The 11190-nt window shown below is 44.0% G+C and overlaps 2 non-coding genes across 2 annotated transcripts; one reads left to right on the top strand and one right to left on the bottom strand.

The window, feature by feature from the left end:
* Positions 1 to 7007: 7007 nt before the first annotated feature.
* On the bottom strand, positions 7008 to 7079 carry trnac-gca. The gene has a single exon. It is a non-coding gene; the product is annotated as a tRNA-Cys (tRNA).
* Positions 7080 to 8899: 1820 nt separating this feature from the next.
* Positions 8900 to 8971, top strand: trnac-gca. Its single transcript has one exon. It is a non-coding gene; the product is annotated as a tRNA-Cys (tRNA).
* Positions 8972 to 11190: the final 2219 nt, after the last annotated feature.

Below are 11190 nucleotides of genomic sequence, written 5' to 3'. Positions count from 1 at the left end.
TTGCTACATTTGATATTTCATTTTTTTCCCTTTGAGTGTTTTGATTTCAGATGTACAAACTTGCACATGCACGCATTTATATTATCTGTACAAATGTATGTATGTGCATTCTCTCTTTAATATTCGGTGCTCTGCAGAAGAAAGGATAGAACTGCATTAAAAGAGAAGATTCACTCGACTCATTCCTCACAGGAAGGGCTTCTCTTATGAAGAAAGTTTGAACACTTGTATGCCCACTGCAGTTTAAAGATTGAATAATTATCTAATTGAAGCATAAGATCCTAAGAGGATTTGATAGAGTGGATGGCCAAAGGATGTTTCCACTTTTGTGAAGAATAGGACTAGAATTAGGAGACAGTTTAAGAATAAGTCTCCCTTTTAAGACGGAGATAAGGAGAACTTTTTCCTCTAGGAGGGTCATTAGTCTGTCCCCAGAAAACAGTGGGGGCTGTAGGTCATTGATTTTATTCAAGGCTGAGTTAGACAGATCGTTGATGGGAGGAGGGAGGGGGCGGGGGCAAAGTGGACTTGAGACCACAGCCAGATCAGTCATGGTCTTATTGAATGGTGGAGCAGACTTGAGGGGTTGAATGGCCTATATTCCTGCTCCTAAGGCCCATGGCTTATTGTCTGTTTGCTGGTGATTAGGGCAGTGCAGTCAGTGTTGTCTACATGGACTTTAGCAAGGCCTTCGACAAGATGCCGCACGGTAGGTTGTTGCATAAGGTTAAATAAGGGGCGGCACGGTAGCACAGTATTGCTTCACAGCGCCAGTGACCCGGGTTCGATTCCCAGCTTGGGTCACTGTCTGTGCTGAGTCTGCACGTTCTCCCCGTGTCTGTGTGGGTTTCCTACGGGTGCTCCGGTTTCCTCCCACAGTCCAAAGATGTGCGGGTTAGGTGGATTAGTCACGCTAAATTGCCACATTGTGTCCAAAAGTAGGTGGGGTTGCTGGGTTATGGGGATAGGGTGGAGGTGTGGGCTTGGGTAGGGTGCTCTTTCAGGGGCTGGTATAGACTTGATTGGCAGAATAGCCTCCTTCTGCACTGTTGATTCTATGAAATCTCACAGGATCCAGGGTAAGGTAAACAACTGGATACAAAATTGGCTTGACGACAGAAGACAAAGGGTGGTTGTAGAGGTTTTTTTTCAAACTGGAGGTCCGTGACCAGCAGTGTGCCAGTAAGTTTGTAGAAGACACCAAGATTGGTGGCAGATGAAGAAGGTTATCTAGGATTGCAATGGGATCTTGAATAATTGGGCCAGTGGGCCGATGAATGGCTGATGGAGTTAAATTTAGATAAATGTGAGGTGATGCATTTTGGTAGATCAAATTGGGACAGGACCTACTCAGTTAATGGTAGGGTGTTGGGGAGAGTTGTAGAACAAAAAGATCTAGGAGTGCAGGTTCATAGCTCCTTGAAAGTGAAGTCAAAGGTGGACATGGCGGTGAAGAAGGCATTCAACATGCTTGGTTTCATTGGTCAGAACATTGAATAGAGGAGTTGGGACGTCTTGTTGAAGTTGTACAAGACATTAGTAAGGCCACACTTGGAATACTGTGTACAGTTCTGGTCACCCTATTATAGAAAGGATATTATTAAACTAGAAAGAGTGAAGAAAAGATTTACTAGGATGCTACCGGGACTTGATGGTTTGAGTTATAAGGAGAGGCTGGATAGACTGGGACTTTTTTCCCTCGAGCGTAGGAGGCTTAGGGGTGATCTTATAGAGGTCTATAAAATAATGAGGGGCATAGATAAGGTAGTCAACATCTTTTCCCAAAGGTAGGGGAATCTAAAACTAGAGGGCATAGGTTTAAGGTGAGAGGGGAGAGATAAAAAAAAAGGTCCAGTGGGGCAATTCTTTCACACAGAGGGTGGTGAGTGTCTGGAATGCCAGAGGCAGTAGTAGAGGCGAGTACAATTTTGACTTTTAAAAGGCATTTAGACAGTTATATGGGTAAGATGGGTACAGAGGGATATGGGCCAAATGTGGGCAATTGGGAATAACCTAGTGGTAGAAACTAGGCGGCATGGACAAGTTGGGCTGAAGGGCCTGTTTCCATGCTGTAAATAAACTAAATAGATTGGTCAAAGAAGTAGGTTTGGATTGAGGAGCATCTTGAAGGAGTAAAATGATGCAAAAGGCTGTTGAGTGTGTTAGTAGACTCCAGTATTAGATACAATTCGGTACACACTGTACTACATGGGGGTCACCTGAGCTGGGGGCCCGAGGTCAGATAGCACATGTGGTGTTTTGAAATGTTGTTAATTCTGAAGTTACTTTTGCAGCAATGCGTCGGTCTCCCTGCATCGCAAAAAAAACAAGACAGAGGAGGAGATGTCTGGGGAGAGAATTCCAGCGTTTAGGAACTTGACCGCACATCACTGCCGCCAATGGTGGAGCAATGAAAATCAAAGATGCACAAAAGACCAAAGTTAGAGTAGTGCGGATATCTTAGAGGGACGGGAGCAGATTGTAGAGATAAGGGCTGTGATGCTATGAATGGATTTGGGAAAACGGGCATGAGAATTTTAAAAATGAGGTGTTGGAAGGGATGAAATTGTGGCTTAAATTCTGATGCTTGCTTTACAGCAAGTGAAATTCATTTGCAAAAAGTTGTCGCTTCAGGGAAATGCTCAGGAATTATCAAAAAAAGGTGAGTTATTAATGAACACTTGATGAACAGTGCAGAGGCTGTAGTATATTGCTAGATGTAGAAACTTTTTTGTATGGAACACTCTTGCTGTCTCTGTTGCGGAGATGTAAATAAAGCTAGTTACATAATGGCTGTCTATTTGAGCGCATGTTAGTCTTACTCCGTGCAACACAACAGAAGTTACAGTTGCTATTGTCATTTTGTCGTGGTTTTGCATTTGATTCTTTATTTCATTCTCTGCAATGTATTAGTGTGTATATATTATGGCTCATTGCTGTCCTGTACATTCTATGTGTATAATAAAGGTAAATCAAAAACCTGTTTGCAAGGTTCTTAAGGAATTTGTCAGCACCGAGATCTGAGTTTCCAGAAGCTCTTTATCCAGTAGTAATACACTAGGAAAGCTGTCAGTTCAAGTCTGTCAGCTGAATGAAAGCATTAAAAAAGGAGTAAATTGAAAGAGGAACATTAAAAATTGGTAAACACATTTCAAATGAGTGGGATTTGTCAGACCAGTGGGAGGCTCAATAAGTTTGTTAAAGTCTCATTGCCCAATATTAAGAGTGAATGTGTCGAGGCATTCCTCGATTCTTATTTATACTTTCATCCTCAGATGATTCTTATGCTTTTAACATTTGGTCATTTTAACTTTTGTTAGCAAGTATCATTACAGGTTTTGCAGAGAATTGATTCATTTATATTATATGTCACAGAAATCAGAAGAGCTGGGTAAAGGGTCATCTAAAAACTGAATGTTTCTCTCAAACTGATTTCTTTTTTCGGTCGGAAAGCAGAGGTCACAACAGTTTCTGACTTTCTGATGAAATCTCAAACTGATTTACCGTTGGTCGGTTCAGATGGTGGAAAGGAGCCTTGTGTCATTATGGGAAGAAAGTCGAGACTTGCATTTTTATATATTTTTTAACATAAATTTAGTGAACCCAATTTTTTTTCCCCCAATTAAGGAACAGTTTAGTGTGTCCAATCCACCTGTGCTGCACATCTTTGGGTTGTGGGGGGCGAGACCCAGGGGAGATGTGCAAATTCCACACAGACAGTGACCCAGGATCGAACCTGGGACCTCAGTGCCGTGAGGCAGCAGCACTAACCACTGCGCCACCGCGCTGCCCGACTTGAATTTTTATATAACACATTCACGACCACAAGATATTCTGAAGCAGTCAATGAGATATTATTGAAATGTAGTTGTTGAAAGCACAGGAACCAATTTGTTTGCAGTAAGATTCCACAAATAGTAATGTGACAATGCGTGAACAATCTGTTCTGTGATATTGATAGTGGGATGAATATTGGCCTGCGCCATTCATTGAATAGTGTTATGAAATATTTTATGTCCACCTGAGAGGACAGACAGGGCCTCAGTTTAATGTCTAATTTTTAAAATTATTTTTGCGAGACACAGATGCCGCTGGCTCGTCCGGCATTTTTATTTCTTATCCCTAATTTCCCTTGAGAAGGTGGTGGTGAGCTGCCTTCTGGAACTGCTGCAGTCCCTGTGGTGTAGGTACACCCACTGTCCTGTTAAGGAGAGAGTTCCTGGATCTTGACTCAGCAACAGTGAAGGAATAGCAATGTAATGCCAATCAGCAACCTGGGGGTTACCATTGACCAGACACTGAACCATATCAAAGGAGCAGGTCAGAGGCTAGGAATCCTGCAGCAAGTAACTCACCTCCTGACTCCCAAAAGCCTGTCCATGATCTAAAAGGCACAAGTTGGGAGTGTGATGGAATACTCCCCACTTGTCTAGATGAGTGTAGCTCCAGCAACAATCAAGACGTTCGGTATTATCCAGGACAAAGCAGCTACGCTTGATTGCTACCCCTTCCACAAACATTCACTCCCCCTACCACTGACGAACAGTGCCAGCAGTTTGTACTGCAGGAACTCACCAAGGCTTCTTAGAAGCATCTTTCAATCCCACAGCCACTACCATCTAGAACAGTGTTTTTCAGACTTTTTTTCCCCAGGACCCACTTTTGCCAACGGGCCGACCTTTGAGACCCACTCCGGACAACCTCAATGACAACCTTGCACATGTAGGTCATTGTGAAGGGCATGAGCAACAAAATGCTTGTTTTACTCAGCACTGGATACTCCTGGGAGATGCTACACCAGAATACTGACAGTCTCATGGGTTTTTGGCGTGTTTTTAATGTAGTATTCCAGGCAAGATACAGCAGGGCAGTCATTTAATTTGGAGTCAGCTGTAAGTTAACAACTGACTCTGCAGTCCCAATCTGAAAATGAATTTTTCACCCACCACTTCTCTTTCAAAATCTGAAACTTCTTCTCTAATTTGCCAGTACTTCCCTGCATATCACACACATGGGCTTTGCTTTCTTATTTGCATTGGCACAATTGACAAAACCATACCTCAAGAAAGCATCTTTGTACTGCTTTGTTCCCGAATTAAGTTTCTTCTTTTTAGGCTGTTAACCAGAGGCCTTGGAGCTCTGTACAGAGCTAACACCAGCACTGCTCTGTCCTGCCCTGGACTCTCCTGTGCAGTTCTCTCCAGCCGATACTGTTGTGTGATCCTGTCAAAGAACAATACACCACAGGAACAGGCCCTTTGTCCCTGCAAGGCTGTACCGGTCATGTTACCAATCTTTGCCAAAACCCTCAGCACTTCCTTGTGCCGTATCCCTCTATACCCATCCTATCTATGTGTTTGTCAAGGTGCCTTTTGAATGCTGTTAATGTATCTGCTTCCATAGCCTCCCCAGGCAACGCATTCCAGGCACTCACCACTCTGCGTAAAAAACCTGCCTTGCACATCTCCTCTAAACTTTGCCCCACAGACCTTAAACCTATGCCCCCTGGTGACTGACTCCTCCACCCTGGGAAAGAGTGCCTGCCAATCCATTAGAACATAGAACAGTACAGCATATCCAGTCTATCCATGCCCCTCGTAATCTTGTAGACCTCTATCAGGTCACCCCTCAACCTCCACCTTTCTAATGAAAACAGTCTGAGTCTATTCAGCCTCTCCACATAGCTAACACCCTCCAGCCCAGGCAACATCCTGGTAAACCTCCTCTGCACCTTCTACAAAGCCTCCACATCCTTCTCGTAGTGTGGCAACCAGAATTGTGCGCAATATTCCAATTGCGGCCTTACAACAGTTCTATACAACTGTAGCATGACTTGCTATTTTTTATACTCGATGCCCCGTCCAATGAAGGAAAGCATTCCGTATGCTTTCTTGACTACCTGTTCACTTGTGTTGCCAGCTTCAAAGATCTGTGGACATGCACGCCCAGATCTCTCTGACTTTCTATATTCCTGAGAGTTTTGCCATTCACGGGATAATTCCCCTCTATGTTAGACCTACCAAAATGCATTACGTCACATTTGTCCGGATTAAACTCCATTTGCCATTTGTCTGCCCAAGCCTCCAACCTATCTATGTCCTGCTGTATCTTCTGACAATCCTCAACACTATCCGCCACTCCACTAACCTTGGTGTCATCCGCAAACTTACTAATCAGACCGGCTACATTTTCTTCCAAATTGTTTATATGCACTACAAACAACAGAGGCCTAAGCACAGATCCCTGTGGAACACCACTAGACACAACCTTCCATTCAGAAAAACTCCCTTCTACTGCTACCCTCTGCCTTCTGTGACCGAGCCAGTCCTATATCCACCTTACCACCCCACCTCTGATCCCGTGCGACTTCACCTTTTGTACCAGTCTGCCATGAGGCACCTTGTCAAAGGCTTTACTGAAGTCCATGCAAACAACATCCACCGCCCTTCCCTCATCAATCATCTTTGTCACCTCCTCAAAAAACTCGATCAAGTTAGTGAGGCACGACCTCCCCTTTACAAAACCATGCTGTCTATCACTTATGAGTTTCATTTGTTTCCAAATGGGTATAAATCCTGTCCCTAAGAATTCCCTCCAATACTTTACCAACTGCTGACATGAGGCTCACCGGCCTATGGTTTCCAAGATTATCGCTGCTACCTTTCTTAAACAGCGGTACCACATTAACTATTCTCCAGTCCTCTGGAATTTCACCTGTAGCCAATGGGGATACAAAGATGTCAGTCAAGGCCCCAGCAATTTCTTCCCTTGCTTCCCTCCGTATTCTGCGGTAAATCCCATCTGGCTCAGGAGATTTATCTACATTAATATCTTTTAAAAGACCCAATACCTCCTCCTTTTCGATGTTAACATGATCCAGACTGTCCACACACCTTACTGAAGAATCATCTTCCACAAAGTCCCCTTCTTTGGTGAAAATTGTAAGTTCTTCACAACTACGTAATTGCCGCAAAAGTTACAGATTTGGAGAAACATAAAGCCACCAAAGGGGGCACCCGGATTTGAACCAGGGACCTCTTGATCTGCAGTCAAATGCTCTACCACTGAGCTATACCCCCCTCTGTTAGGTGCATTAGGTAAACTGTGTTTTTGAGTCTTTCGACATCTCTTACTTTTAGGAAAACTATTCACCTTCGCAGTTCACTTGCCCTACCTGCCAGCAGCTGGAAAAGCTGGAAGCAACACTGCTCCCTGATTTGGCACCAAAACCATGTATCTGGAGGGTGCTTGGCATCTGGTGTGCGTGCAGATCACGTGATCTGCTCTCTGCTGCTGCTTCTGGTCGGAAGACTGCACACATCCCCATTTCTTTTCAGTGTGTAAAAACTGACAGCGGCCGTTGGGCGCTTCTGCCATGATCTGGACCACTGAGGCTGGTTTAGCTCACTGGGCTAAATCGCTGGCTTTTAAAGCAGACCAAGCAGGCCAGCAGCACAGTTCGATTCCCGTACCAGCCTCCCCGGACAGGCACCGGAATGTGGCGACTAGGGGCTTTTCACAGTAACTTCATTGAAGCCTACTCGTGACAATAAGCAATTTTCATTTTTCATTTCAATTTCTCCACGACCATCCCAACACCCGCCTGCGACCCACCTGCACGTCGTGACCTGCACTTTGAAAAACCCTGATCTAGAAGAACAAGGGCAGCAGATACATGGGAACAACACCCCTGGAAGTTCCTCTCCAAACCATTCACCATCCTGACTTGAAAATATATTGTCATTTCCTTCACTTCGCTGGGCCAAAAACCTGAATTTCCCTTTCTAACAGCGCTGTGGGTGTACCTACACCACATAGAAAGCGGTTCAAGAAGGCGGCCCACCACCACCATTAAAAGACAATTAGGGATGGGCAATGAATGTTGGCCTAGCCAGCGAAGCCCACATCCCATGAATGAATGAAAAATATATATAATTCCAAGTCAAGATGGTGTGCGGCTTGAAGGGATATTTGCAGGAGGTGGTATTCCCATGTCTTTGCTGACCCCAGCCTTCTGGATGGTGGAGAGACTTTGTTGGGAATGTGCAGAGGAAAAAGTCAAGGTGCAAAGGGGCCAGACAAAACTCCAAACAACTCAAAGCCTTTATGCACCTGCCTCAGAGTCTGCGGATTACACATTGGATTTACATCAGCCATCTTAGACCCAATCGAATAAAGTGTAACAAGGCATCCTCTATCCTGAAGGGTTGACAGAGATAGATAGATTCCTAATTAATAGGAGGATCGCGGTTACAGGGAGAAGGCAGGAGAATCTGGATGAGAAACGTATCAGCCATGATCCAATGGATGGGCCGAATGGCCTAATTCTGTTCCTCTATTTTATGGACTGGACCCGTCTTCCTGACCAGCACTTACACTTACGTTTCAAAAGAAAACGCTTAGATTGTTGACTGATAATATCACGGGTACAGCACAAGTGCTGGCAGGATCCGGAGATGCCCTTATTTGGATCTAGTTATATAAACGGAGAGTAAAATGTGGTCAGTGCTTCTAAAAACACGGCAAAAGAGAATTGATAAATTTGATCAGGGAGGTGGCGTCTTAAAGACAGTTCCAAAGTAGAATCGTTTCCAGATACAAACTTTCTGTTGAGCTCCGTCCTCACTCTCGGCTGCATTGCACACTTGTGTTCGGGGTCAGTAAGTAAAAGGCTGTGGAAAATGATCACTGGGCACATTGCGTTTAGAACATGCAGTGCAAGTTTGCTCCCACAAGGGAGAGCTCAAAGAGAAACTTTAAATAAACCCACTTATTTCTCCATAATTCACGCGAATTTACTGCATCAAAGTTTTCGAGCGCAGTCATCCGGGTTGAAATTTGATAAACTACAAGAATTAACGATTACTAGTAGCCTTTCGGAGTGACTTGTGGTAACTCAGGGGGTATAGCTCAGTGGTAGAGCATTTGACTGCAGATCAAGAGGTCCCTGGTTCAAATCCGGGTGCCCCCTTTCATCCCTTTATGTTTCTTCAAATCTGCAATCTTCGCGGCAATTATGTAGTTGTGAAGGAGTTACAATTTTACCAATAGGAGTTGAAAGAAAGAGTGGCAAAGCGTAAAGGAAATTACCGTGGAAAATGAGTACTGCATGCCTCACCCTCTTTTTTTATTAATCGACTCGTTTGGGCAATGACTCATTGTGTGAGCCTCTGAATTGGAGGTAAAGTAATGTAGCCTCATCCAGATCCACTCAGGAATTGTAGAATCAGAGAATTGATACATGGGGAAGCGGTTGGCTGTCTGCAGTTGTTGTCCGTTTAATCCCCCTTCTCGGGTCTTTAACCATAAAACTACAAATTTTAACCCCTTCAGGTACTTATCCAAGTCCCTTTGTGTACAAAATTAGGATGGACATAGATAGGGTAGATCGGAAGGAACCTTTCCCCTTGGTAGAGGGGTCAATAACCAGGGGGCACAGAATTAAAGTAAGAAGCGGGAGATTCAGAGGGGATTTGAGGAAATAGGTTAACACCCAGAGGGGGTTGGAATCTGGAACTCACTGCCTTTGAAAGGGTGGTAAAACCCTCGAAACATTTAAGAAGCATTTTGATGAAATAAGGCTATGGGATAAGTGCTGGAAAATGGGATTACAATTGATAAGTGCTTGATGGCCCGCGCAGACACAATGGGCCTCTTTTTCTGTGCTGTAAAACTCTATGACTATTATTGAATCTGCCTGCAGCAGCCTCTCAGGCAGTGCAGTCCGGATCAAAGTTACTCACAGCACAAAACAACTGCCTCTAGACATCTTTATAAAGCTGCAATTCCGGGGCAGATAAATCACAATGCTACATATTGTTATTTTAAAAAATAAATTTAGATGTGCCCAATTCATTTTTTCCAGTTAAGGGGCAATTTAGCCAAACCACTTAGCCTGCACATCTTTGGGTTGTGGGGGCAAAACGCACATAAACACGTAGAGAATGTGACAGTAGCCCGGAGCTGGGATCAAACCTGGGACCTCTCTGCCGTGAGGCAGCAGTGCTAACCACTGCACCACCATGCTGCCACACGCATGTTTTGTTACAACCTCCTCAGTTATTGAGCGGTCAATTCCAGCCCCACTTGACCCAGAGTCACAACACAAGTAAGATTAGATGTTATTTCAAAATATCTGGGAACCTTGGCTGAGTCCAATAAACTGCAGTCATCGGGTTTGTAACATTGAAACACAAATAACCTGTTATTATTTAACAGTAATATAATTACATTGACAAATATGTAGCAGACTATCTAATATCATTTTCCCTATCCCCTCACCCTTTTCAACTTTCCCCATTCCATACACACACACACACACACACACACAGACAACATAGAGGGAAAGGGTGGTGGAGAGAGAAGAAATTAATGATTAAATGAAAGGATAAATTATTTCTGATGCACTAAGATGGTTTCCAGTTAATGTCTTTCAGGGGATTAAGCTTTCATTTTGATACCTCTTCCTTCTACTCTTGTGATGGATTTCTCTGGCACAGCTGTCTACTTTCTCTGTACATTCAAAGTGATTTCAAATATATAGTAAAGATGTGCAAGGCACTGACTAGTTTTAGAACAATAAGGCAGTTCTTTACATCAGCAATGACAGAGAAGCAGAGTTCCTTCTCCTTTTAAGGTGAAAAAATGAAAATCGCTTATTGTCACGAGTAGGCTTCAAATGAAGTTACTGTGAAAAGCCCCTAGTTGCCACATTCCAGCACCTGTTTGGGGAGGCTGGTACAGGAATTGAACCCATGCTGCTGGACTCCCTTGGTCTGCTTTAAAAGCCAGCTATTTAGCCTTGTGCTAAACCAGCCCCTACCAACCAGGTTTAACTGCTTCTGCCCAGCTCTCTCTCAGAAGCATCATGCGAGAAGCAATCACTGACTGTTGTCAGGCAGAATGCTGTCCCTGGCAGGTTGGCACAGGTCCACAGGTTGCCAGCCAGCCAATCAAACCAACATCCTTCAAAGCCGGTTCTTAAGATTCCCGTGGCACTGATGAGTCTATTTCCTCCTCTCCAAAATACACGACCTGAAACGTACTGTCCCGAATAGCAGGCTGTCTCAGCTTGAATCCACTGCTTAAAGACACATTCCAATTATGGGTCTATGGATCAAAGATAAGAAAAGAAAAGGGGAAGAAAATGAAACCAAGAGGAAGGACTCTAACAATATGACAAGTGTAGAA

The sequence above is a fragment of the Scyliorhinus canicula genome, chromosome 19 (assembly GCF_902713615.1).
Source record: "Scyliorhinus canicula chromosome 19, sScyCan1.1, whole genome shotgun sequence".
NCBI lineage: Eukaryota > Metazoa > Chordata > Chondrichthyes > Carcharhiniformes > Scyliorhinidae > Scyliorhinus > Scyliorhinus canicula.
The sequence above is the reverse complement of the archived record's forward strand: the minus strand, read 5'-3'. Positions and strand labels throughout refer to the sequence as shown.